The sequence below is a fragment of the Papaver somniferum genome, chromosome 7, assembly GCF_003573695.1.
Source record: "Papaver somniferum cultivar HN1 chromosome 7, ASM357369v1, whole genome shotgun sequence".
Taxonomy (NCBI): Eukaryota; Viridiplantae; Streptophyta; class Magnoliopsida; order Ranunculales; family Papaveraceae; genus Papaver; species Papaver somniferum.
Window position 1 is genome coordinate 39,569,745 of NC_039364.1, and position 7,657 is coordinate 39,577,401.

The window sequence follows — 7,657 nt, forward strand, 5'->3', positions numbered from 1 at the left end:
CATCAAAAAACCATGTCGGCACATATCCCCCAATTAATCCATGTATCCCCCAATTTGGCCTTCGATAATAATTCTACAATTCTTTCTAAAATGCTAAAATAACATCCTTAACTATTTATTTGCATGTACATGTCGATAAAATTATGTTAAAATACTATAAATTTGTAATGTAATTTGCAAACTTTCAGTCCATGAAATATACTAAGCTGATACCTAGGCAAAAGAAGCACAGGTCCAGTCCCTAAGGTATTCCTCTGGACATGGATAACGAGCAAATTTGCCCATTTTCATCCGTTGTGGACTGGAAAAATGAGCAAACCTGATGGAGAAACATGTAGATTTGCTTGTTTTCCTATCAAAGTTAAGTTACTGAGAAGTAGATACTAAACCAATAATTTAGCCGCTCGACGACTATATCATCTATAATGACGATGATATCAAGTACACCACAATCGTTTCGCATCAATTTACTATAGACACACCTTGTGTAATCTTATGAAGACAAAAGATGTCGAAAGATTATTTCAACAAGATGTACATTTGTCATATAGTGTAAGTTCAAAACCGGACCAATTTATGGGATCATATCAAGTGTTTGATTAACATACAAGTGTACTTACTTTACTGATGAAGACAATCAAATATAATGTGAAAATAAAGCAGCTCACACGACATACAAGATTTGTTTATGGTAAACTGCAAGACATAAAACCTCGGGACGCAATCCAGTTTTAAATACTCTCAGAATTAATCGGCTATACAAATTAACTACCGTAACTTTGTATAATTGAAACCAAGTACACTACTCCTAGTTACTCGGTTCCTTCAGTATCCCTGCACCTACAACCAGTCTGGTCTAAGCACATGAATCCCAAGATAGAGTATTATCTCAAGTCGTTTCACCCGTTGTGAAGACTTCAACAACTCAACTCTTCTGCATTGTAATCGGAGCAGTAAAGGACTAACATGTTTCAGTAATCTCTCTATCAATCTCAAGAAATAAATCAGAGATAAGTTGAATACAAAGAATCTTTCGTTTAATCAATATAAATTACTTTGTCGACAACAGATCAACTAAGACGAAAATAATCGAAATTATCAATCCTAGTGTATAAACTATCAAAGCGATTCTTAAAGATAAATAAAAAGATAGATTGCCGACCTATACAAAAAGCCTGATGTTTATCGAGATAAACTGATTGTCGGATCCTAGTCAACCAAGTGTGCAAGAAGATCAGAATACCAAAAAGAAAAAGAAAAATAGTCTTCAATCTTCAAAGTAATTGCACAAACAATTTAATTCCTACCAATGATCGATCACACACATAATGGAGTCTGTTAACAATGGATGATCATTAGTCATATCTTCAGATCTCGAATCAATAAAGTAGATCTAAATCGTCGATTCTTGAACTAGTTCGAGTGACCTCAAAAAAAGAGGGTACCAAGTACAACACCAACTTTTTCGTTTGGAAACCTGTATGGACAAAACCTAATACAATTGCAAGTAAACTAACTTAATGATTCTTGATAATATCTACATAGAGTTTATATCTTTATCTCTTCTCAACCAGAAAAATTTGGACTCAAGAGTTTGTGAACCTAATTGTTAAGAAGAGTACTTGGATGATCTCAAAAATCAATATCCAATATCAGTTTAGTCGTATCCAAATAGTCAAATCATAATTCTACCAAGTATGAATTATACAAGAACGATTCTCGTAATAGATTATAATTAATATGGATGTATCTACTAAAATTGAATACGTACTCCTTGTGTTATTCGTATTATAAAGATAAATAATATAATACGGAAAGGGAAAAACAAAAGATACCAGAAGTTTTTCTATCGAGGAAACCGAAACTGCAGAAAAATACCAAGACCTCGTCCAGATTTGAACACCGAACTTTATTAAGCCGCTATAGACACTAACCTACTATCAGACTTCAAACTGGAATGTAGTTGAGACCGAATTCACCCTCCAAGTAATTCAGCTACAGTCGTGCTCCTTATGTCTCTTGATCCTCGTAAGGCTTTACGCAATGATTTCATTAGCTGACATCCTTTACAGCCTAAAAGTTTTTCATCATAAATGGAGACTTTTGATGCCAATGTGCCTCTAACAGATAATCCTATTTTATTTCCCATTAGATCGAAAGGTCAAGGCTTGGAAATCTATTTGAAATAGACAAAGCTAACAAACCTCACAAATCCGGAACACTTACACTCAGTTAGCTGAGAAGCATGGATTATCATACACCTCTCAAGAAAAATCGTGAACTAATCAATTAAGAATAATTTTCATATATCTATCTTGAGGAATCACAAAGTCTGAGACGAAGAGAACTTTGGATTCACGAATCCCTATGTGAAGTCTTTCAGTTGTAAACCTAATTATGTTTCTCGGGGAAACATAGGTTCATAGAGGATAACTCTAGCAATCAACTAGGACACTGAAGTATCAGGGATTAAATTTTCCAGTTGAATGAGTCTCTCTATTTATAGATTTCTAAACTGAGGGTTGATTAGAATTCAAGAAAAGATAACTTGAGATTCAAGCAAACACTGTCCCTATTTAGATGAAACTCTAGTTAGGTTTTCAAGTAAGCATGTGAGAAGTTTGTTTTGAAATCACATAGAAGAATATACACTGTGGTCCGGGTTCTGGAACCGTGTATAATGATCGTTCTTGTCAAATATGTATTTGAACTTACAAGCAATATTGTGTTCATTTAAATACTTGCGACTTTAGTCATGATGCACATACACAAGGTGTTTTAGTGATCAATGATGTCTTAGGGGTATTTATGAGAGTCATAACAATTATAAACAAGTTTATGAAGTTTTCTTTGAGCATCTGTGGATATTCACTTGGATGGTTGGTGAAATGGTACGTGAACCGTTAGCCAGTTTGTGAATTCAGGGCGCCATTCTGTTATTCCCGAAATTCATACGTTTACGGTTCGTGAACCGTTGGCTATTTCACAAATTCAGATCACCATTGTTCGTGAACTGTCCTTTTCTGAACTTTACGGTTTGCGAACTGGTTTGTCAACCTTCCTATATTTCGAACATCAGATATCCATGACTTTAATATTAAATACTCTCTTTTGATCTTTGAAACATTCCCAATTTCCATATATATAAATATCATTGCTTGGAAAATTTTCAAATGATTCATATGACACAGAAATAGTTCTTGAACAATAAATAGTTTCGAACTAAGATTGCTAAGGACCAATGAACATCCATTGCTTAAATCATATTTTGAGACGTTTAACAAGACAACCTTGACTCGAAATTTCTTCTTTGCAATATTAAATCTACTAGAAGTCATACGACATAGTCTAGTAAACATAGATTGGTGATACACCTGAGTTAATAGAATGGTTCAGTATTGTTAGAGCATTGCTCGGTCGAACTCACAATCGTTGCTATCCCAAGCTTATTGTCAAATTTAGTTGTCAAAATTAAATCTTGATTTCTAATCTACAATTAGTTAAGTCTTGGATTAGGATAGAAGATGTAATTGAAAACGGACATCACGGCAGTCATCATTGTGTTTTACCGTTTGAAGGCGAAGATCAACCGAAGCTTTTGGAGAACTTCTACAAAAAAAGGTAAATGAAGACTGAACCACCTTTTTCTCAAGTTATATTCACCTTTCTATCTTTAAGACGTTGTCGCATAAATAATTAGACTATCATAAGCATATCAAGAATTTCGAGTCAAGATTTTTCTTGTAATTAGTCCTCGAAATATGACTAAGCTTAGTGAACATTTCATACTTGATGAATTTAGGTTAAGAACAATTTATTGTTCGCAATCAGAATCATGAATCAAGATTATCATTTGAAAATAGCATGGAACAGTGATAAGTGTCATCGATGTCATTCGGGAATGTTTCAAATCGATTTAGAGAAATATAATACTATTATAAATTCGGATATAAGACAGTGTACATATCATACTTACAAACTGGGAAAACTGTTATAAGTCTGAAACCGTAATACATAAACTCAGTAATACACGTAACATAGTAGCTATTGAAAACACTGGGGGTACCAAAATAGGGTATATTAACTATATACCCTTAGTTTTGACACCCAACAAATATACCCCTATACAACAACAAATATACCGCTATCCTTTAAAAACCTTATCCATTTAAAAATAGTTTACCTTATTACCCTTACGCATATAAAATTTCTTTTATTTTAAAATATAACAAATTTTTTTCTCTACCGCTTCATTGTCGCCACCACCACTATTCCACCACCAGTAACACCACCGCATATCAAGCCACCACCACCAACATTCAACTACCACTCCACCACCAGCGCTCAACAACCACTACCTACCAACCGCCACCACCACTAATATTCTATCGCCACCGCCGCCGCCAATCCACCACCAGTCTACAGTCGCCGCCACCAGTCCGCCGTTGGTGGCGTCAACAACCAAAGTTGACATCATAATATGGTGTCGACAACCAAATTTGATTCCCAAAACAAAAACAAGAACATTTATTTAGAAAATTAAACAAATAATATGGTATTAACAACTGAAGTTGATCCCAAATACAAAAATATGAAAACAAAGAATAAAAAAAACGGTGTCAACAACCAAAGTTGATCCAAAAAAAAAATCAGAAAATAATAACAAAGAATTATGGTGTCAACGACCGAAGTTGATCCCTTAAATTAAACATTCAGAAAATGTTCAGATTATGTATGGTGTCAACAAACAAAGTTGATCCTAAAATATGGTGTCAACAACTAAAATTGACCCCAAAATCTAGTGTCAACAACCAAAGTTGATCGCCAAAAACAATCAGAAAATAATAAAAAAGAATCATATTGTCAACAACTGAAGTTGATCCTTTAAATTAAAAATACAGAAAATGTTCAGACTATGTATGGTGTCAACAACCAAAGTTGATCCCAAAACATGGTGTCAACAACTAAAGTTGACCCCAAAATCTAGTGTCAACAACCAAAGTTGGTCCTCAAAATTGAAGTACTAAAAGTAGTGAACCTGGCGTGAATTGAACATGCATTTTCTGACTGTAATCAGGTGTGATACCATTACACCACAGGTTCATCTTGAGAGACACCATATAGTTTGCAAGGATCAAGAACTGAAAAACCAACAAAAAATGCGACCCAAAAAGGAAATTGATCATCTCTCATGTACCTGCAATAAATACCGAAAAAAATAAGAACCAAAAAATAACACGAGTTCACGATTCACAAATTCAAATAGCAAAACATATCGTCTGAAATTATATGGATGGTAAAAGCAGTATGTTGTGCCACATTTCATCTATAAAGACCATGATAACATGTAAACCCAACAACAGTCTGCATAAATAATTTGGTTACTCAATTAACATGGTATAAGTAGGTAAGAATGCTAAGTATAAAGTGTGTGCGTAAGTACGCAATTCAGTTCTGACCAACATAATACATATCTAAAAAAATATTAATAAAAGAAAAAATGCCACAAATAAGAGGCTGATTTCTCGAAACATGTTAATGTAACTGTTGATGGTGGATTTTAGTTCAGGGTTAAAATTGTAAAACCAAATTTAATGTGCTGACATCCTGTAAAGGGTAAAGCCGTTTGATAATGCGCTGAAATACTTCAAAGGGTAAAGCCGTTTGATAAGTGATGAGTACCTCTTCACTTTATTTATTCGAAGCAATTCAATAAATACACAAGATTCACCCAGAATGGTGCATGCAACAACAATCCCAAATATTCTGTGAGTTCTTTAGCATTATTAATTAATGCATGATTTTGCCTAGTATTTCCCGTGTTGTTCCTAGCCGAACTCTCATTATTAGCATGACATGACGACTGAGTGTTCACTCTCAGCAGAGTACATGAATCTCCAAGTGCCAATTTTGAGATATGCACGAAATACCCGTAAAGGCTGCATCACTCTCTGACAAAGAGAATTTCGAATCGACGCGAATTAGCTCGATCAAATGTATTTAATTTCCTTAAGGAAAATCTGGATTGTCCGTATCAGTCTCAGAAACAATCACGGCTGTGCAAGTTGGCCACATGATTTAACCAGTCTAGCCAAACCCTAGCAGGAGCTGGCGTTCACTGTGATGACCGCCGACGGGCCAACTTATGCCCTAGCCGGTTGAACACCACGCCATACTTCCCAACGCACCAAACTCCAGCCCTAAAATAAGGTGGCCGCGCTGCTGTGGAAGAAAGCTCGATCGAGCATGGACTGTCCAAAACAGTGTCAAAACAATCACGACCGTCCAACTTCGCCAGCCTAGTTGAACGGATTAGATCATCCCATGAATGATCAGAGAAGTGCTAACGCACGCGTTGGCGGGCCCACTTCTCCCTCACCCGATCGGTTTTCTCACGACAAGGCCGTGGAGCAATGAAACGATTGCTCGAACCACGGCAGGCGCGATGCTTCTAAGGGTCGTGGAAATTCCACTAATGTCTTAAATCGATCACAACCATCCAACTTAGTCAGCATGTTTGGATGGCTTAGATAACACCTAGGACCATAAGGGAGGTGCACATTTGTTCATCATCAGCCCAACGTGGGCCCCGCACGATCGGTCTCTCCAAAGGAGAAGCATACCTCGCCAAACCGTTTGTCCAAAGTCACGTATACGTGACTGTTTCAAAACCCTAATTAGGGTTTGCGGTGTTGCATATCTGTCGTAGTTCGATCACGACCATCCATCTTCGCCATCCTGGATGGAGGGTGTAGATATAGACTTAAGAGGTCCCAAGAGTGTCAAGGTGATCACTATGGGCCCACCTTTGCATGTAGCCGGTTGGCCTAGGTAGACTAGAACTCGACACCTCGAAACGTGCGCCCAAAAGTGGCATGTCACTCAGCCTTTGCGGCAATGGGTTTCTGTCGCAAATCGATCACGACCACTCATCTTTGCCAGTCAAATTGAGTGGCCTAGATCAAGCCTTCACGGGACGGAGAGGTATAAACGTGCACAATAACGAGCCGTCTCCACGCATGACCGGTCGGTCCCACCAAAATCGGCGCTAATGTGTGGATTCGGTCAAGCCAGAGAGGGATGCTTGCGCACCTCCTAAAACCCTAAAATTCCATCAACGGTCGCGAATATATACCGTAAACCATCTGTCCGTCCAACTTTGCCAGCTTGGTCGGACAACCTAGGTTAAAGACTAGGCAACCAATGAAGCATCTCGATGATCATTGTCCGCCACTCTGCCACATGGAGTGATCCGTGTGTCCTCCAAACGATCACTCGAAGATGGTTGGACGTGATGCTGTTTTAAGACGCTTAATCCGCGACTTGTTCGGTTAAGCTTTAAAACAATGATGCTTCATACATATTGATTATTTTCGATGCATTACATGCATCGAGCATACACGATATTTCATAAATATTGATTCCTTAAATAACTTAGTTATTTAACTTCATAGCACCGTATGTTATTTCCTGCAGTGGGTCCCACGATCCGCTCATTCGAGACACCAAGCATGTCACAAACTGGGGGATACTTAATGGGGTATTGGTCTGGCGGTTTACACCGTGCAGCGTGCAACGCGCCATTAGAAGAACGTGTCAGGAAAAGGTGGACGGTTAACAGTGATGGGGAAAGTGGGCAAAGGTGTGATCGTGTGAC